This window comes from Anomaloglossus baeobatrachus, chromosome 6, assembly GCF_048569485.1.
Source record: "Anomaloglossus baeobatrachus isolate aAnoBae1 chromosome 6, aAnoBae1.hap1, whole genome shotgun sequence".
In the NCBI taxonomy this organism is placed as follows: Eukaryota; Metazoa; Chordata; class Amphibia; order Anura; family Aromobatidae; genus Anomaloglossus; species Anomaloglossus baeobatrachus.
Genome location: NC_134358.1, coordinates 385,826,984 through 385,849,346, shown reverse-complemented (window position 1 = coordinate 385,849,346; position 22,363 = coordinate 385,826,984). Strand labels below are relative to the sequence as shown.

Here is a 22,363-nt window from a genome sequence, read left to right as displayed (position 1 = left end):
GCCTTCAGCAGGCCAAAGAGAAGTGGGCATGCCAAAGAGTGTAATGGAGGACACTGTGTGCATTACATGAGAGATTTTATTCACGAGAAGCAGAAAGAGGACTACAATTGCAAGAATAGAGGAGGTGACAGGTCAAGTCCAATGGCACCCATCGGACCGGACCACTCCACAGATGATTACATGACAGGTTCCCTTTAAAATCTGACTGCCCTTGCAGGTCTTCATAGACATTAGCTGGTTGACTGATCTGGTAAAATCTGAGTTTGGCTGACTTTAATGAGTATAAGGGCGTCTATGGTTGGAGTCAAACATGTGGGCAGAACAGTGGCCACATCGTTAGCACTGCAGTCTTGCAGCATTGGGGTCCTGGGTTCAGATCCCACCAAAGACAACATCTGCAAAGAGTTTATATGGTCTTCCCATGTTTGTGTGGCCTCTACAGCTGGTATTGAGATCACTGTTACTCACACCTGCTGGCACCATGGTGGTACTTCTAAAAGTGTGATTTCTTTTCCTAGATCTTCTGAACACACTCTCCAGAAAGTTGGTGTTGGCAGCCAGCCATCAAATAGAAAATTTTACAGAATGGTAGTCACACATGGTAACAAAACTATAGAAGCACTGGTAGTGAAGGTGATAGAAGACATTTTTAGGTTAAAGCATAGAAACACAGCTTAAACCACATCAAAAGGCAAAATTTAAATACAGTAGAGAAAAAACAAACAAAAAAAAAGTTTGATATGAATGCCCCAAAAGCAGTACTATGTAGTACCACATCAATTTAGAAATAGTGTTCATTAATATAGTCTTGTGCACATAATTCAGTGGATCAACTCAATTCATGAAGATTGTATAGAGAGGTTTTTCATTTTACAGGAGATTGTTGATTTTATGCTACGTAGCGCTGAACTGCAAAATATTGTGATATTAGTTTACCTGCACATTCCTGTACTCTTGTCATCGACAGGCTTCTGAATTTACAGAAAGTATTCAATAGGGGTGTATTGTATTTTAAAAAAGCAAAAAAAAACTTCCTTTAAGAGGAGCTATCAGCAATCTGGGGCTTATATTTTTATTTATTACACATGAATGGTGATTTGTATAAAAAAAAAGTGTTAAATTTGCCCTTGAGTAACCCTTATATGTTCTATGGCCTATCCTCCATACTTCACTAAGCTGTCACTGAATGGGATCATCATTCCAGTTTTGGTAACCGTTTACTGCAGAACATGGCAATCATATTTAGTAAAGTCACTAGTCTGGGACTGCACAATGTTTCCTTCTTAAAAATCCTCAGCCCTAGACTGGTAATAGTCATGTTTTTAAATAATTCACAGACAGAAATGAGAAAAGTAGAAATACATACAGTGTATTGTAAATGAGTGCAAATATATTCTAGGAGTAGTCTACTGCAACAACACTGATGACTTATCAGGTCACTGACATGATAGGAGTGGACAGTCCATTTACATAAGATTATGTTCCATAATATATCAATTCATTCATTACTTAGTAGCTGCCTCAAAATGTTGCATGGGAAGCAATGAATTGGAATTTCCTCTTCAGATGCCGTAACTCCTTAAAGTGTTGCCCTAGTGTTTAGACTCACTCATACAAAACTGTCTAGCCACATACAAGTTCCTAAAATCCCATGGACCATTAGAAGCTTTTATTCTCTGCAATATAACATGCTTTGGAACATGTTCAAGAAAAAAAGAAAGTGTAAGGCTGGGGCCACACGGGGACTACTGCGATCCCCTTGCATGACACTCGGCTCGTGCTGGCAGTACAGCAGAGCCGAGTGTCATGCATGTATCCTTGCAACTGAGGTCCGTTCGTGCGAGCAGACCTCAGCTGCGGGGAGCGGGCCGGCTCTCAGGAGGGGAGGGAGGGATTTCTCTCCCTCTCTCCTGCGTAGCCGGCTATAGCCATTCTCGCACTGCACTAGCAGTACACCGGTGTACCGCGAGTGCAGTGCGATTTTTCTCTCGTCCCATTCACTTGAATGGGTGCGAGAGAAAGAGTCTTGCATTACAATCGCAGCATGCTGCGATTGTTTTCTCGGTCCGATTAGGGCTGAGAAAATAATCGCTCATGTGTGCTGACACACAGGCTAGAATTGGTCCGAGGGGAATGCGATGTTTTATCGCACTCCACTCGCACCGATTTTCTCGCCGTGTGGCTTAGGCCTTAAGAAGCCACCAGTAATCCCTTAATTAAAAGATATATAAACGTATGAAAAAAGTATAGAGTGCAAAAAATAATAACCTTTATTCAATAAGACAGGGCAGAAAAGGACATTAAAAACAATTAAACAGGCAAAAAATTGTTGAAGAATTTTTTGCCTTAACAGGGTCCATATTGGAATAAATATGGAAACACCAACAATGTCCCCAAGTGCCTGAAAGAGTAGGTCAAAAATGGGGCAATATCTATGCTAGATGCAGATAGGTAGAAGACAACAATAAAAAGAGCATCAGCAATGTGGGATGTCTACAATAAATAGCAACGCATATGATTGAGTATATGTAGCATATATATATATATATATATATATATATATATATATATATATATATATACACAGTCAGGGCCAGAAATATTTGGACAGTGACACAAGTTTTGTTATTTTAGCTGTTTACAAAAATATGTTCAGAAATACAATTATATATATAGTATGGGCTGAAAGTGCACACTCCCAGCTGCAATATGAGAGTTTTCACATCCAAATCGGAGAAAGGGTTTAGGAATCATAGCTCTGTAATGCATAGCCTCCTCTTTTTCAAGGGACCAAAAGTAATTGGACAAGGGACTCTAAGGGCTGCAATTAACTCTGAAGGCGTCTCCCTCGTTAACCTGTAATCAATGAAGTAGTTAAAAGGTCTGGGGTTGATTACAGGTGTGTGGTTTTGCATTTGGAAGCTGTTGCTGTGACCAGACAACATGCGGTCTAAGGAACTCTCAATTGAGGTGAAGCAGAACATCCTGAGGCTGAAAAAAAAGAAAAAATCCATCAGAGAGATAGCAGACATGCTTGGAGTAGCAAAATCAACAGTCGGGTACATTCTGAGAAAAAAGGAATTGACTGGTTAGCTTGGGAACTCAAAAAGGCCTGGGCGTCCACGGATGACAACAGTGGTGGATGATCGCCGCATACTTTCTTTGGTGAAGAAGAACCTGTTTACAACATCAACTGAAGTCCAGAACACTCTTAGTGAAGTAGGTGTATCTGTCTCTAAGTCAACAGTAAAGAGAAGACTCCATGAAAGTAAATACAAAGGGTTCACATCTAGATGCAAACCATTCATCAATTCCAAAAATAGACAGGCCAGAGTTAAATTTGCTGAAAAACACCTCATGAAGCCAGCTCAGTTCTGGAAAAGTATTCTATGGACAGATGAGACAAAGATCAACCTGTACCAGAATGATGGGAAGAAAAAAGTTTGGAGAAGAAAGGGAACGGCACATGATCCAAGGCACACCACATCCTCTGTAAAACATGGTGGAGGCAACGTGATGGCATGGGCATGCATGGCTTTCAATGGCACTGGGTCACTTGTGTTTATTGATGACATAACAGCAGACAAGAGTAGCCGGATGAATTCTGAAGTGTACCGGGATATACTTTTAGCCCAGATTCAGCCAAATGCCGCAAAGTTGATCGGACGGCGCTTCATAGTACAGATGGACAATGACCCCAAGCATACAGCCAAAGCTACCCAGGAGTTCATGAGTGCAAAAAAGTGGAACATTCTGCAATGGCCAAGTCAATCACCAGATCTTAACCCAATTGAGCATGCATTTCACTTGCTCAAATCCAGACTTAAGACGGAAAGACCCACAAACAAGCAAGACCTGAAGGCTGCGGCTGTAAAGGCCTGGCAAAGCATTAAGAAGGAGGAAACCCAGCGTTTGGTGATGTCCATGGGTTCCAGACTTAAGGCAGTGATTGCCTCCAAAGGATTCGCAACAAAATATTGAAAATAAAAATATTTTGTTTGGGTTTAGTTTATTTGTCCAATTACTTTTGACCTCCTAAAATGTGGAGTGTTTGTAAAGAAATGTGTACAATTCCTACAATTTCTATCAGATATTTTTGTTCAAACCTTCAAATTAAACGTTACAATCTGCACACACAGAAAAAAACAGCTTATTTGAATAAAGACTCCCCTACACTCCCTCAATCACCAACTTATTAATTCAATATTTCTGGACCTAACTGTATATATATATATATATATATATATATATATATATATATATATATAAAGTATGCCTATCAAAACACATCAAAGGTAATACAAAAATGTACCTCAATTGAAGAACAAAACAACAGGAAAACGATTGTATTGTACCATGTATTTCTTTTTTATTTTACAAAAAATTGATATTTATTTATTCAACACACATTAAAAACACCAACAAAGTCACTCTAAAATAAAAACACTTTATGGGGGAAATTTGACCAAAAAATTATTGAAAAGGAGGTGAAGAAATAAACTGCCCACAAAATATCAAATTACAATATCTAAATCTTCAATATTAAAAAATTGTAGAAAGAACAATATCCCAGCCTCCTGATGAAAAGGTTTCCTTGAAACGTGCGTTGAGATGTTTGGGGGTTCTTTTGACCTTGTGATTGTGTGAGTATTGCACTGATTTATTTATATGCAGAGAGACTGGGCCTCCTTCTGTGGGTAGCCAGTTTTTGTTTGATTTAGGTGCATTTGATATGTAACTAGTTGCACCTTTTTGCATTTTTGCACTTATATAGCTTGAATGTTTTTTTTTACCATAATTATATATAATAACTGGCCGATCCCCATTTATATTTATACTTACCCTAATTATTTTTGCCGAATGACATTTTTTGAACATTTATTCCCTTCCATATATTTTTGTAAAAATATTTTTGGTTGATCCCTATTTACATTTTTACTCTATTTAATATTCGTCGAGTGATAATTTTTGAATATTTATTCCTTCCTATATTTTTGCAAAATATTTATTGGGGAGTGGGAGTAGAATTTATAACTATTTATTAATACTATTAAATAGTTGAACAATATATATTGAACTATTTGGTTTTTATTAAGGGGTTTTGGAGGTTTTCATACATATTTGTTCCACCAGTGCAATATGGTTGGGATATTGTCCTGTCTACAATTTTTTAATACTGAATATTTATATGTTGTAATTTGATATTTTGTGGGCAGTTTATTTTTTCACCTCCCTATCAATAATTTTTCAGTCAAAATTCCACCATAATGTGTTTTTTGAGTGACTTTGTAGGTGTTTTTAATATGTGTTTGTCGCGGGCGGGGAGGAGGGTGTCAGCACACTACGCTCACCCCCTTCTGCTCGGGTCCGGCGGCTGCTGCTCAGTGGTGGCTCGAGCGGTGGGCCGGATCCCGGGGGTTTCTCGAGCGGCACTCCTCACCCGTGAGTGAAAGGGGATTGTTGGGTGTGGGGATGATTATTGTCCGTGACGCCACCCACGGTTGTGGTGATTTCACCACCGCTGCTCTATACGGGCTCCCGGGGATGGTGATGCGGAGCAGCCAGGTGTTGTGTTGCCCCTCCGTGGGTAGGGGTTGGTGATCCCGGGGCCCGGTGATGGCTTGGGAGGTGCAGGGCCTGGTGGGCGCAGGGACGCGGGGGCAGCGCTGTGCCTTGTGGCACTGTGGTACTCACTCAGCCTGAGACGTGACACAGTTTTACGGTAAACCCAACGGCTGGATAGACGGTCCCACGGACGGCTGCACTTGCTCTCCCAGTAGGTGACGGTGATGTCCCTTTTCCTTGCACCTTGGTGTACTTGTTGGTTGCGATGGGTCCCCACCGGTAACCCGCTCCCCGGCTTCAAGCTGGACCGGGGGAGCTCTACTCTTTGCCCGCAGGCGCTGGCCCTGGGGAAACTGGTGCCCTGGCAGTGGCGGTGTCTCCCCTGTAATGGTTGAGCTGTTGCCTTCAATCGGGACTTGGTTGTTGGGGGATCTGCGTCCCCGTCACTGACGGATTCGGCAAATTGTGGCGACTCCAAGCCTTGCCGGGGTCCGAGAGGCCCCTGCCCTGGTGCTGACTGTCCTTCGGAACACTGCTCCAGACCGCCGGGCACACAGCCAACGGGGTCCTTCCAGGTACTTCCAAACGGTCCCCCTCCAGACAGTCACCACCGTCGCTGACCTTGCTGACCTGGTCCTACACAAAGCTGGACCCTTCAGGCTTTCCTTCCTTCTTGTCACCTCACTTGCTTTCCTCCTTTACTACTTTTCTACTTTCACTAGCTGTTTACTTTAGCCCTGTCTAGGCTACTCCTCCACTCCTTCCACTTCCTCCTCCTAAACTCAACTGCCTGGTTTCTCCCGCCTCCAGAGCTGTGACCTCCTCGGTGGGCGGAGCCAACCGCCTGGCCCACCCCCTGGTGTGAATCATCAGCCTCTGGAGGAAGGCAACAAGGATTTTTGGTTAGCTGTGGTGTTCCTAACTGGGATGTAGGGTGTGGTGGTGTGTGCCCTGTGTCCCCTGGCTTGCCCAGGGCGACACATGTTGAATAAATGAATGTCAATTTTTTGTAGAATAAAAAAGAAACAAATTGGTACAATACACTCAATGTGGAAAGAGGAAAAAACGGCACTCACCAAATCGTTGCTGTGCAGGTTGCAGCTTTATTTCAAGCGCAGAGGTTACATGTGCGGTGGGGGCTGGTGGGGAGGGAGAGGACGCCGGACACGTCAGACGACGGCCGTTTCGCACTTACACAGTGCTTCAGCTGGTCTGAGTAGGTATGACATCAGATCCTTTTTATCCACATACCACATGTGGCTGATGTCAAGACAATTAAAAATGTTAAAAACAATAATATATGCCCAAATCTTACTGAACAAGCAACATAATAGCAAAGATTTACACATATATGAAACAAACAAATGTGCACTGAATCAACCCAAGGTTGTTAGGTTCAGAGAGCATAGGAACTCTATTGTGAGCGGATTAGGAGCCACTAGGTTGATTAACCATATAAATGAATGTCATAATTCCGATCAGAGTGTTTTGTCCTTTGCAGGGATCGATTTGATAGAACCCCCATCGAGAGGAGGTGACTCCCATAAATTACTGCTTAGGAGGGAATCTGAATATATTATGAAGTTCAATGCCACAGGCCCTCTAGGGTTAAATGAAAGGAATGATCTTAGTGTATTCTTGGGTTGATTCAGTGCACATTTGGTTGTTTCATATATGTGTAAATCTTTGCTATTATGTTGCTTGTTCAGTAAGATTTGGGCATATATTATTGTTTTTAACATTTTTAATTGTCTTGACATCAGCCACATGTGGTATGTGGATAAAAAGGATCTGATGTCATACCTACTCAGACCAGCTGAAGCACTGTGTAAGTGCGAAAAGGCCGTCGTCTGACGTGTCCGGCGTCCTCTCCCTCCCCACCAGCCCCCACCGCACATGTAACCTCTGCGCTTGAAATAAAGCTGCAACCTGCACAGCAACGATTTGGTAAGTGCCGTTTTTTCCTCTTTCCACATTGGATATAATCTGAACTCTATGCACATGTGCACCCCGGATCAGCTGTGATTCAGCCTGCATGCTTGGATTTTACAAAAAGCTTATGGTTGTTGCTGAGTAGTGCCCTGCTTTCCTCCCATCCACCTTGAAATTTATTGTCTCTGCTTCAACAGTGAGCACACTCAAAAGAGCATTAAAATCAACCAAAGAATTGAATGTTTTTTGCATATTATGGCTGAATCGGATACTATGGAGGTTGTTGAATTGGATAACAATGGGCTTGGAATACTTGCGGGGAGGGAAGACGCAAACACATTTTTTCTGGTCTGCAACAGCAAAGTAGATACTGACATCCTAAGTATAAAGTCACTAGAACTAAGAATTTCTAACTTGGCAGAAAAAGAGATTTCTCTCTTCTGGTCGGCACAATCCTTGCGTTCTTATAGAGACTGTAAACGTGTCCCTAGAGGCCTCAGGGTCATGAAGCCGATCTCATTTTACCAGGATGATGCTGATTTCAAACAGTTGTGGCATGAGGTTCAAACCGAATGCTCCCTTAAATTTTTAGATCTGGTGCTACAGAAAAATGAACAAGAGCACACTAAAATAACAACTGAATTGATCAGATTGAGGAAAGAACTTGAATCACGCCTTTCAAAAGAGCAGTGGAACCGCTTTTTGCAGAATCTGGACAAAAAACTTATTCCCTACCAAACCATAGTGAAAGAGCGCAAAAAAGAAAAATTCCTACAGGATAAAGCGGACTATGACTCAAACAATGTTTTCAAATAGAATAAAAATAGTGATAGCTCCCCTTTCTTCAAAAAAGGTAAATTGAGGAAAAAATTCAATAGAACCGCTAATAATAATAAAAAAACCACATGAACCACGGACTCTGATTCAAGCGGTCAGGAAGAACCCCCCCCCTACAAAAAAGAAATTTGGCGATGATAGAATTTCTTAAAACTCATCTAATAACCCTTTAGGAGAAAGATGAGTGCCGTTTTTTCCTCTTTCCACATTGGATATAATCTGAACTCTATGCACATGTGCACCCCGGATCAGCTGTGATTCAGCCTGCATGCTTGGATTTTACAAAAAGCTTATGGTTGTTGCTGAGTAGTGCCCTGCTTTCCTCCCATCCACCTTGGTACAATACACTCGTTTTGTTGTTGTTTTGATTAATTAACATTTTGAGTTAAGATACCACAAATAACATGGTGGGGAAGTAAACGAAGTTTTTAATATGTATCTAAATTGAAGATGTATAAAAATACTGACGTGTGACCATAAAAGAGTAACTAGACAGAGATTAGAAATTAGTAGGGAGAGAGCAGAATGGCCCATGTGTTACGACTCATGCAGTGGCTTCTTCAGGGGTTAATGCTTTGGAACATGATAGAATTGTGATTGTGAAGTAACAGCAGTACAGAATGGGCCAATAGCAGTCCAACACAGATCCTTCATATGGCAGTGTGCAATGTTTATGGTGAAATATATATTATACAGCAGCACAAATATCTATTCCCCAATTAATAGTCTATGTAATGCTCAGGAATTGAATGCAGCAGTGATAAATATGAAAGCCTCTGCTCCAGCAGCACTTTTCAGATTGGATTCCACCGGACTATAGACTCTATTGCTATGTCTGGGAGAGGTTAGCAGGGATCTATAGATGACATAAATGTACCTGGCAGCTGTTCTGTAGTATTAAAATGCTCTCATAGCTGAATAACAAATCCTTAAGTAGTTGCTAATTATGCAATTCCATACTGTAACATTAAATCGGCTTCTTTTGGGAGTCTAACTTTAAGAGAGATAATGGTTTTGCTCACATAACAAATGACCTCAAACGTGTTCACTGAATATTGCAGTTTAGTAGATCACATAGAAATCGACTTTAACTGGTATTTGCACCATTTATGTTGTTAAATGTCAGATTCTAAAATATTTTCAATTATTTGGAAAAGGAAAATTTCCAACACTGAGGGATGCTCTTATAAAGGTCAGTTAGGGCATCCAAAAAACTAGAGATGTGAGTATTGATTGGAAATACCCTGATCCATCCACGACCATCCCAATGTCATCATTGTGGCATGACATACACATAACATTGGGCAATCTCGGCTAATAAAGAGAGAATCCCGGTATGCCAGGAGGTAAGGAGCCTCGCAAGCCTCCTATCCAGAGGATACAGAGTACTGACCTGTCCGATGGAGTTCTACAAATCAATTCTCCCATCTCTACTAACCATCCCAAATCATTATGCTGCATATGCATGATTTAGAATCTCACATATGTATTGATCATATATCACGGAATAATAATAATAATAATAATATATATATATATATATATATATATATATATATATACTTAAGGAGGAGATGTAGAGATTCCATTAAAGTTTGAGCTACCAGTTAGAGTATGTGCCGGGTGATATAACAGATGCTAGGCAGCAGTCGTAATCTCTGGAGCAATATAATGGTGAAGGTAAATATATTCTTATGTAAATTGCAGCTTCTACTCATTGCCATTTGGTGTGTGATATGGTCAAAACTTGTATTTTTATGCTTTACACTCTGAAATTAAAAGACTGAAAGTTTTTCTTACCTTAGTCTGTGTGATGATTTACCCTGCTTTGTTGAACACAATGTAACAACTCTTGACTTTTGATGGAAGCCATTCCATTGAGTTCAGTTCTTTCCTTAGATTACAAGGCTTTTGTATATTCCAATGTCATAATACAGCACTAGTGACTTGCTTGAAACTAGGAGAAGAGTAAAACCCATTTGCTTAACCTTACAGTGTATTTTCATATTCCCGCCCACTGGACATAAGGCAAACCAGTTTTTCTAGGTAAACATTAGGTATTACATTTATGAGACAGACAAAAGCAACAGAGCCAGGAGCTCAAATCAGAAAATGCTTGAGGTGTAGAAAGAAGGATGAGTGTAGTTTACAATAGGCTGACAATCTGATCATAACCAGAACAGGTAGATAAAATACGATCTGTCAGCTGGAAACTTTGCATAGTTTCCAATGTGTCCAATTGTCAGCGTGTGGAATAGAAAACAGAAGCCGAGGATATTTAACTGCTATTAAAGGCTTCATTTAATGCCCATGTCTGTAAGATTACACTGTGAGCTCCACTTTAGCTATGAATCAAGTTGATACTATGCAGAGTGGATCATATTTGTCACACAGTGGGAAATTACCTATAACCCCACATAATATAATTGACTTTTCAAATGACTTTTCAGGATAAGCAGTCGTGTATGTACATGAGGATGAAGATGACATAATTTCTGGCCTTTACAGTTGTAACATTTCTTAAAATGGCAGGAAGATTGTAACGCAACATCAAACTATGCAAGTTCAATTGCTTTTATTGTGTTAAATGTTAACTGTTTGCATATTGCATTGTACAAGTGTGTTAGTTTAAAACATACAGTGCATCTCTATATCTTTAAAGAATATCCATTATCTTTATTAATGAAGAACAAGTACCAATATGAATGATTCAATAACAAAGATATTGTGTATCAAAGATATATATATTTATTACAAAACACAGATAGTAAAAGAGATGGATGTAGCAGAGAATGATTACAAAAACCCTAATGGTTAACAACAGGGATAAAATTCAAGTACAGTAAATCGCTTCCTGATTTATGTAATGTTCTTCTCTCATTGTATTTACCTGAGAAGATGCCTGGTTACGACCACGTGCACGTCCCGGCCTGCTGACAGCTAAGAAGTTGGGAGACTGTCCCTGGCCTTGTGGGCATGCTTGGGAGCCATGGTGATGCATCCCAGCTCTCGCATGTGCTGCTCATGGCGGCGCCATCTCTCTGTTAAGCCCAGAAGTGGCAGGCCAAGAAAAATATCAGAAGGCAGAGAAGAAGAATGGTGAGAACAGTCAACGACAATCCACAGACCACATCCAAAGACCTGCAGCATCGTCTTGCTGCTGATGGTGTCAATGTGCATCAGTCAACAATACAGCACATTTGCACAAGGAGAAGCTGTATGGGAGAGTGATGCGAAAGAAGCCGTTTCTGCAAGAACGCCGCAAACAGAGTCGCCTGAGGTATGCAAAAGCACATTTGGACAAGCCAGTTACATTTTGGGAGAAGGTCCTGTGGACTGATGAAACAAAGATTGAGTTGTTTGGTCATACAAAAAGGCGTTATGCATGAAGGCAAAAAAACACGCCATTCCAAGAAAAGCACTTGCTATCCACAGTAAAATTTGGTAGAGGTTCCATCATGCTTGGGGCTGTGTAGCCAATGCCAGCACTGGGAATCTTGTTAAAGTTGAGGGTCGCATGGATTCAACTCAGTATCAGCAGATTCTTGACAATAATGTGCAAGAATCAGTGACGAAGTTGAAGTTACGCAGGGGATGGATATTTCAGCAAGACAATGATCCAAAGCACCGCTCCAAATTTACTCAGGCATTCATGCAGAGGAACAATTACAATGTTCTTTAATGGCCATCCCAGTCCCCAGACCTGAATATCATTGAAAATCTGTGGGATGATTTGAAGCGTGCTGTCCATGCTCGGCGACCATCAAACTTAACTGAACTGGAATTGTTTTGTAAACAGCAATGGTCAAATATACCTTCATCCAGGATCCAGGAACTCATTAAAAGCTACAGGAAGTGACTAGAGGCTGTTATTTTTGCAAAAGGAGGATCTACAAAATATTAATGACATTTTTATGTTGAGGTGCCCATACTTTTGCACCGGTCAAATTTTGTTTAAATGCGGATTGCACATTTTCTGTTAGTACAATAAACCTCATTTCAATCCAGAAATATTACTCAGTCCATCAGTTATTAGATATATGAAACTGAAATAGCTGTTGCAAAAACCCAAATTGTTATAAAGAAAAAAGGTTAACATTAATAGGGGTGCCCAAACTTTTTCATATGACTATATTTATTATGAGTCCTATGGCTAGAGGGGGTGTACTTTTTGTACCTGAATTTTATCCCTGTTGTTTACCTTTAGGGTTTTTTTAATCATTCTCTGCTACATCCATCTCTTTTACTATCTGTGTTTTGTAATAAATATATATCTTTTGATACATAATATCTTTGTCATTGAATCATTCATATCGGTAATAATGTTCTTTCTGTCCTCCTGTACTTGAATATGCTCCTTGACGTTTGTACCCTCCTGGGGAACATCACTTTGTGTATCCTCAGGATTTATTAATGTATTATGGCCTTACGTTTTGTTCTTAATATCTTTATTAGAGATGAGCGTGGTTCGAGGTTCGCCAGTTCGCGGTTCGAGTGATTTTGGGGGGTGTTCTAGATCGAACTAGAACTCGAGCTTTTTGCTAAAAGCTCGACAGTTCGAGTTACGTTCGAGAACGGTTCTAGCAGCAAAAGCAGGGCTATTTACAGCCACAGTGTGCAGGAGCCATCGCTGGCAGCCTGCCAGAAGCTGGTAACCAAGATAAACATCAGGTATCCAAGCAAAGCGCTTTGGTTAGTAACCCGATATTTATCCTGGTTACGCGTGCAGGGAGCCGACACTTCCCCGCTAGGCTCCACCCCCTCCTGCACTCAGCATGTACACATACACTCACACACCCACACTCACACTCACCTGTCCCCAGCCATGCAGCCCCCGGCACTGACATCCTCAGCGCCACATGGCCCCGTTAGGCTCCACCCACTTTGCAGTCCGCCACCCGCACACATAGCCCCACTAGGCTCCGCCCACCTCGCACCACACACATGGCCCCGCTTGGCTCCGCCCACCTCGCACCCCCACACATTACCCCACTAGGCTCCGCCCATGTCGCACCCGCACACATTACGCCGCTAGGCTTTACACACTTCGCACCGAACACATTATCCCGCTAGGCTCCGCCCACCTCGCACCACACACATAGCCCTGCTAGGCTCCTCCCACCTCACACCCGCACACATTACACCGCTAGGCTCCGCCCACCACACACATTACACCGCTAGGCTCCGCCCACCTCGCACTGCACACATAGCCCCGCTAGGTTCCGCCCACCTCGCACCCGCACACATTACCTTGCTAGGCTCTGCCCACCTTGCACCACACACATGGCCCCGCTTGGCTCCGCCCACCTCGCACCACACACATGGCCCCGCTTGGCTCCGCCCACCTCACACCGCACACATTACCCGGCTAGGCTCCTCCCACCTCGCACCGCACACATAGCCCTGCTAAGCTCCGCCCACCTTGCACCCGCACACATTACCTCGCTAGGCTCCGCCCACCTTGCACCGCGCACATGGCCCCGCTTGGCTCCACCCACCTCGCACCCGCACACATAGCCCTGCTAGGCTCTGCCCACCTCGCACCCGCACACATTACTTCAATAGGCTCCGCCCACCTTGCACCGCGCACATGGCCCCGCTAGGCTCTGCCCACCTTGCACCGCACACATGGCCCTGCTTGGCTCCGCCCACCTCACACCCACACACATTACCCCGCTAGGCTCCACCCACCTCGCACCGCACACATAGCCCCCGCTAGGCTCCGCCCACCTCGCACCGCACACATGGCCCCGGTCAGCATACCTGCGGGGATGAAGTCATGCCCTCTCAACCTCAGCGCTGACACTGTCCTCCATGGCTGCCGCTTCACATCTGTCACTGCAGCCCGAGACTGTCTCTAGCGGTGACGTCACGGGCCGCTCGCGATACTTGGCTGTGAAAGTGATTGAAGTCAGTGTGCAGTATCAGCAGTGCAGGAGATCAGCGCAGGTAATGTACCTCGCTGACAGCAGCACTTGTCATGCCCTGCAGTGACCTGGGCTGACCTTCTGATGTTAGCTCAGGTCACTGCATTGCTCTCCCAGCCAATGGGGAACATCCTGCTCTTCATTAACTTGGACAGCGACTATGGTAGGGATCGTCATGGGAACCCCTTGGATTACACCAGACCTGGATTTGGTTTTTTTTCTAATAAATTGGTGAAAGAGGCAATGTGTTGGGCAGTGTTTTTTCAAATAAAAATGTGTTTGTCGTCTATTTTTTTTTTTTTATTACTGACTGGGTTCGTGATGTCGGGTATCTGATAGACGCCTGACCTCACCAACCCCAGGGCTTGATGCCAGGTGACATTACACATCTGGTATTAACCCCATATATTACCCCGTTTGCCACCGCACCAGGGCACGGGATGAGCTGGGTCGAAGCACCAGGATTGGCGCATCTAATGGATGTGCCACTTCTGGGGCGGCTGCGGCCTGCTATGTTTAGGCTGGGGAGTGTCCAATAACAGTGGACCTCCCTAGTCTGAGAATATCAGACCCCAGCTGTCTGCTTTACCTTGGCTGGTGGACCAATTTTGGGGTGACCCCTACGTGTTGTTTTTTTTTAATTATTTATTTAATTTAAAATAACAGAGTGGGGTGCCCTCAGTTTTGGATTACCAGTCAAGGTGAAGCTGCCCACTGTGGTCTGCAGGCTGCAGCCATCTGCTTTACCCTAGCTGGCTACAAAAATAGGGGGAACCCCTCATCATTTTTTTTTTAATTTATTTATTTATTTTGGTAAATACAAGGCTAAACACCCCTTTGTGCCACATGAAAGGCACCAAAGGGTGCAAAATTACAAAATGCAGGAGAGTGGGACATTATGTGTCTTTCTGCCATTATAATGACAGAAAAGACTGATATGAAGTGTACAAGCACAGGAAAATCACCAGAGCGCTCTACGTTGTGAAAAGCAGTAGAAAATGGCACTGGAGTGAACATGTGACCGCCTCATGTAGGTTGAAGCTATGGATCCTGGGTAAATGTATGTATTTTCCCTCCTTTAGTTTTTTGGCAGTACGCCAAAAAAATGGAAGGCACACGGATGACAAACAGATGACATACGGACTGTATACGTGTCACGCTCCCGATGCCTCAGCACCGCTCCTTACCCACTGATCCGGTCGCACCTGCACCGTTCCTTACCCACTGATCCTGTCCACGTGTCTGTCCACCGGTCATGGCTGGTGCTCCAGCTCATGCTCTCCTGTGTCCTGTCCCCAGTCTCATGTGTCTGACTCATGCTTCTGTATAGTGTCAGGCCGCGCCCACTCATCTGGTCTTATGGACCCAGCACTGCTGCAGCAGGATATGACATGAGGCTGTGCTGGGTATATAAGACTGGCCTTGCCATGTGGGCGGGGCCTGATCAACGTGTCTTGTAAGCCTTGTCTTGAAAGCTAGGTGCTCAGGTCCCCCTTGTGCCGTGTCCTGTGATCAATAGTATTGCCTGGCATTCCTACCTGGCACCTGTGCCGGATTCCTGCACTGTCTCCAGGAACTCTGAAGCCCCAGTGACTGTTCTACCCGTCCCCTGTAGGACGCAGTCCCTGCCATGCTAGTGCTCCGGCTACTGTGCACCCAGGCCTCCGGTGGGGTGCACGGCCCAGTGGATCCACCACCCGGACCTAACAATACGGAACGGAAACGGATGCCACACGGATGCACCCGTGAAAAAAACGGACCATTTTTTGCAAACCGCAAAAACGGATCGGTCGTGTGAATGTAGCCTTATTCTGATCTGCCGTTTATAAACAGCAGGCAGAATTAAGTGAATAGCACCCCCCAGCGTCAGAAAATCTCCGGGGTTTCAGGGGTAGCTGAGACCCTGGAGATCATGATTCAGGCCGGGCGCACCTGCACGGCACCGTTCCTTACCCACTGATTCGGTCCACGTGTCCACCGGTCACGGCTGCCGCTCCAGCTCGTGCTCTCCTTTGTCCTGTCCCCAGTCTCATGTGTCTGACTCATGCTTCTGTATAGGGTCAGGCAGCGCCCACTCATCTGGTCTTATGGACCCAGCACTGCTGCAGCAGGATATGACATGAGGCTGTGCTGGGTATATAAGACTGGCCTTGTCATGTGGGCGGGGCCTGATCAACGTGTCTTGTAAGCCTTGTCTTGAAAGCTAGGTGCTCAGGTCCCCCTTGTGCCGTGTCCTGTGATCAATACTATTGCCTGGCATTCCTACCCGGCACCTGTGCCGGATTCCTGCACTGTCTCCAGGAACTCTGAAGCCCCAGTGACTGTTCTACCCGTCCCCTGTAGGACGCAGTCCCTGCCATGCTAGTGCTCCGGCTACTGTGCACCCAGGCCTCCGGTGGGTTGCACGGCCCAGTGGATCCACCACCCAGACCTAACAATACGGAACGGAAACGGATGCCACACGGATGCACCCGTGAAAAAAACGGACCGTTTTTTGCAAACCGCAAAAACGGATCGGTCGTGTGAATGTAGCCTTATTCTGATCTGCCGTTTATAAACAGCAGGCAGAAATAAGTGAATAGCGCCCCCCAGCGTCAGAAAATCTCCGGGGTTTCAGGAGTAGCTGAGACCCTGGAGATCATGATTCAGGCCGGTTTGTCCAGTCCCCGCTCACGTGATCACCGGTATACACCGTATACCGGTGATCACGTTACAGTGAATGACAGCGCCGGTAAAAAATTATTTATCTCCCATCTGGTATGAACAAACATGTCAGATGGGAGATAAAGCTCCTCCCCGGTCGCCAAAGTCCCCCCCCTGACCACCTCCCGGAAAATCCAAGATGGCCACATGCACAGCAGCGCGCCGGCCGCATTCACCCTACTCCTCTGATTTCTGTCGCATGTGCCATGGCACATGCGACAGAGAACTCCTCCCCAGGCCCTGCCAGGTCACCCCCTATAACCCCACTGGTGTTCCCCGATGTCCCACGGTACCTGTGCAGCGTTGATCCCCCGCGGCCCCCTCCTTCACAATAGACGCTGCCGCATGCACAGAGCGGCTGTCAGCTCAAGTTCTTGTGTTCAGACACAGTGAGTGGTGGTAACCATGCATCTGTAAGCCACTGCAATGCCCTGCTCATGAGGTAAGGAACATAGTTGATCAGGAGAGCTATACTACATTTCCAAATGGAGGGATTTGCTTTTATAGTTGCCCTGCTGAACGACTACCAAACATGAGAATCCGTTATACGCCACAAGAAAACATGTCTAAATAGCGAGCTCTGTTGTTTAGTATTCATTCAGCTGGATAACTGGACTTAAAGGGGTATTCCATCTCCAAGATCCTATCCCCAATATATAGTAGGTGGAATAGCAATAATATCAGCAAATACCAATATTTGGAAATGTAGAATAGTTCTCCTGATTAGGCATGAGCAGGGCATTGCAGCTTTGGTAGCAACAGTTACGACATGGACTCTGCTGCTGTGGACCCGAGGAGAGTGGGTGCAGATTCATTGCACCCACACTCCTCACATGGAGGGTCTGCACTCCTAGAAAATGGGGGATACGTTCCCTGAGCGTGTCCCCCCATATTCTAGACGGTCCAGAGTCATCGTAAGACCCCTTTATTTTTTTTCTTTACAATAAATTGGTGAAAGAGGGAATGTTTTGGGGAGTGTTTTTTGAAAATTTTTTTTTTCGTTTATTTGTATTTTTAGTACTGACAGTTTGTGATGTTGGGTATCTGATAGACGCCATGACATCACAAACTGCTGGACTTGATGTCAGGTGACTTTACAGCTAGTATCAACCCCATTTATTACCCCATTTGCCACTGCACCAGGGCACGGGATGAGCTGGGGTGAAGTGCCAGGATTGGTGCATCTAGTGGATGCGCCAATTCTGGGGCGCCTGCGGCCTGCTATTTTTAGGCTGTGAAGGGCCAATAACTATGGACCTTCCCACCCTGAGAATACCAGACCACAGCTGTCCACTTTACCTTTGCTGGTGATCCAATTTGGGGGGGACCCTACTTTTGTTTTGTAATTATTATTATTTATAAAATAATTATAAAAAAGAGCCTGGGGTGACCTCCACATTGGATCCCCAACCACGGTAAAGCTGCCAGCTGTGGTTTTCATCCTACAGCCTTCTGCTTTACCCTAGCTGGCTATCAAAAATGGGGAGACCCCACGTCATTTTTTTTTAAACTATTTTTTTAAATAAAAAAAATTAATGGGCTTCCCTGTATTTTGATTGCCAGCCAAGGTAACGGCAGGCAGATGGGGGTGGCAACCCGTAGCTGTCTGCTTCATCTGCGTTGAGAATCAAAAATATGGCGGAGCGCTATGTCATTTTTTTAATGATTTATTTTTACAGCACTGTCATGTCAGGCAATCAAAATACAGGGAAGCCCTTTTTTTTTTTTTTAGTTATTTAAATAAATAATTAAAAAAATATATATGGGCTCCCGCTGCATTTTTTGTATTACTAGCTGAGGGTAATCGAAGCAGCTACTGGCTGCGAACCCCCACTGCTTGGTGTTACCTTCACTGGCAATGGAAAATCCAGGGAAGCATTTTTTTTGCCAAAAAACTAAAAATAAATGACGTGGGCTTTGCCATATTTTTGTATGCTAGCCAGGTACAGTAGGCAGGTACGGGCTGCCCGTAACCCCCAGCTGCCTATTTGTACCCGGCTGTGAACTAAAAATATAGGGAAGCCCCTTTAATTATTTCATGAATTTTATGAAATAATTAAAAAAAAAAAAACGACATTAGCTTCGCCCCATTTTTGTGTCCAGCTGGGTACAACTAGGCAGCTGGGGATTGGATCCACAGCAAAGGTTAGCCCGAGGTTTCTGGGTCCCTCTGCTGCGAATTGCAGTCCACAGCCGCCCCAGAAAATGGCGCTCTCATAGAAGCGCCATCATCTGGCGCTGTATCCAACTCATCCAGCAGCCCTGAAGCCGGGTGGCTTGCTGGGTAATAATGAGGTAATACTGGCTTTGTTTTACTAGTTAGTATTAAGCCAGAGATTCTTAATGTCAGACACGTTTGACACAGCCATTAAGAATCTCCAATAAAGGGTTAAAAAAAACACACCACACAGAGAAAAAATACTTTAATAGAAATATATACACAGACACACTTAGAGACTCCATCTTTCTTACCCCCTGTCACCCCTACACGATCCATGGTCTTCTGTCTTCTTTCTCCTTCAACACATGCAGCTCTGTCTGCTCCATCAGACAGCACAGCTGCATGGGTGAAAGGACGCTGTGCTCCGTGCAGAAATCACTCTGTGAGAGTGACCACAGGCTCCCGGCTCTAAGCGGTGGCACGGGTTGCCATAGCAACAGTGCTCCGATCATGTGATTCCGGTGCCGCTGCGTGCTGGTAGCAGGACGTCCCCATCACCGCTACCAAGTGATCTCCGTTATTGACTGGCTGTGTCACCGGTCAGGAGCCGGCTTCTGTGGACGCTGGTAACTACGGTAAACATCGGGTAACCAAGAAGCCCTTTCCTTGGTTACCCGATGTTTACCTTCGTTACCAGCGTCCGCCGCTGTCACGCTGTCAGTGCCAGCTCCCTGCTCCGTGCACACATAGCCAGACTACACATCGGGTAAAATTAACCCTATGTGTACTCTGGCTAGGAGTGCAGGGAGCCAGCGCTATGCGGTGTTCGCTGGTAACCAAGGTAAATATCGGGTTGGTTACCAGATATTTACCTTAGTTACCAAGCGCAGCATCGCTTCCACTCGTCGCTGCTGGCTGGGGGCTGGTCACTGGTTGCTGGTGAGATCTGCCTGTGTGACAGCTCACAGTGTATAGTAGTCTCCCAATGTCCCTAGAATCCGTACTCCAACCTATGGAGCCTCGTTGAGAGAACGAAGCTCCATAGGTCCCTCCTGGTTAGCCCCAGACCTTTAGTTTCTCATTCACAGTGACATCATTGCGCGTAAGAAACTCTGGGTCTTGCACTGGATAGAAGTGACTTATGGAACCTTGTTCTGAGGACGAGGCATCATATCATAGAGTCTGTATTCTGGGAACGTCATGGGCCTACTACATGATGGATTATGTTGGATCTTCATAGTTTGTTTTTTTTAAAATAAGTTTCTGAACAAGGGATAGTGTGGGGAGTCTTTATTCAAATAGAGATCAGCGAACCTGAAGTTCTGTGTTCGGTACAAACTCATACAAAGTTTAGGTTTCGGAGTTTGGATGTTTTACGAAGGCAAACCATGTGTGCGAGCATAGCTGTTCTTGGGTAAGCACGGTGCCTAGCCCAGTGCAAATCACTTGTAGAGTTTGAATGGCTCCCACAGAGCGTAACAACAGCGTAATTAGATGTAATGTGCAGCCCAAAAGAAAAATGGAAAAACCCCATTCACTCTTCCAGAAATGTTCTCTTTACTGCTGGATGCATGTTTGCGGAGACCTGAACTGCCAATCAATGACTTCAAATGAAGTTCTGGTCAAGTACGGGTCCAAAACCGAACTTTAAAAAGGTTCAGCTTGGCCAGCCGAACCTGAACTTCCACAGGTCAGCTTATCTTTACAAATAAACTATTTTTCCTTGTGTGTGTGTGTGTGTGTGTGTGTGTGTGTGTGTGTTCTTAACTTTACGCTTACTGTGTTAGTAATTGAGGTGTCTTATAAACCCCTCTCCATTACTAGCCCCTGGGCTTGATGTCACTGACACACAAGAAGGGAATCAAGAACTCAGGCTGGTATAGGGACACAGGAACAGAATCAGGAACTCAGGCTGGTACCAGGACACAAGAACAGAATCACGTACTCAGGCTGGTGTGGGGAAATAGGAACGGATTAGGAACTCAGGCGGGTACCAGGACATTTGAACAGAATTAGGAATTCAGGCTGGTACAGGGACACAGGAATGGAATAAGGAACTCAGGCTGGTACCGGGGCACAGGAACAGATACAGAAGCATAGGTGGATGCCAGGACACTGGATTACATTCAGGCAATGAGACAGGTTTGGGTTCTGGATCTGGACTCGTTCAGGAATGCGGGTGAGTACTGAATCCAGAACAGGTCACAGGGATCAGACAACAAGCCCATAGCCCAAGGCACACTGAGTACACAAGACAAACATTGCATATGCAACACCCAATAGAGAAGGGTACCTTAAATACTTGGTGCCTCTCAGCGACAGTGCAGCACCAGCATCCCTGCGCTGCTCACTCTCATCCCTGCAGGCACGCCGACTCACTCACCACCACAGCCGGCCCACACCACGCTGCCAGGCTTCCCTGTGGTCCTCCAAGTGGGTGTTCTCTGCTTCCTCCGTCCGGGGTCTGTGCACACTGCACAGGTGCACAGGTCCTCTGGTAGTGCTCCTAGGGGGTGCACTGCTGCCTTTCTTTTAAAGGGCCAGTGTGCCATTTCCTGGAAGTGTCTCCCAGCCTATCGCTGAGAGGCACTGGGTACTTAAGGCACGCGACCACTAGGGGAGGCACCTGAGCAATGTTGTTAGTTAGTTAGAGTTTAGTTCCCTAGCTAGCTAGTTGTCAAGTCCTCTTGCCCACTGTCAATTCCCTAGCCAGTATACATTTCTGTAAATTTGCCCTGCCGGTACCCCAGTGCCTGTCTGTCCTGGCCATGCTATCTGCCTCAGCTGCCCTGGTGGTTCCTGTCTATACTAGTGACTGTGCCTGTCTGTCCTGGCCATTCTATCAGTCTCAGCTGTCCCGGTGGTCCCTGTCTATACTAGTAACTGTAACTGTCTGTCCTGGCCATACTATGTGCCTCAGTCATCCCGGTGGTCCCTGTCTATACTAGAGATTTCTGGACTTGTGTCAATCCTTGCCCTGGGAGTCAGCTGCCGCAATTCTGGCCACTGCCCTGGGAGTGGTATTTGGCGTCTGCCTCATTGTTGGCACTTAGTCAAGCTCCTTCCACTAAATGGTAAGCCTGGATCCCACTGTGGTCTAGTGGGTCTACTTATGCTGGCCCCTTACCATCTCCTATGGTGAGCATTAGAGATGGGGACTCTTCAGGAGTACTCATGTGCCGCATCCGTGGAAGCAGCCGAGCTGCTCGAATTCGGGTTGCTGTGGCTCGAGGGTCTC

The 22,363-nt window shown here is 45.1% G+C and overlaps 1 protein-coding gene across 2 annotated transcripts in view; it reads right to left on the bottom strand.

The window, feature by feature from the left end:
• ITPRID1 (ITPR interacting domain containing 1) overlaps positions 1 to 10,272 on the bottom strand; it is a 347,534-nt gene extending 337,262 nt beyond the window's left edge. For both annotated transcript variants that reach the window (XM_075315082.1, XM_075315081.1), the window contains exon 1: positions 10,135 to 10,272. The gene's annotated coding sequence lies outside the window, so the exon portion shown is untranslated. The remainder of the gene's footprint in view (positions 1 to 10,134) is intronic.
• Between the last annotated feature and the right edge of the window lie 12,091 nt (positions 10,273 to 22,363).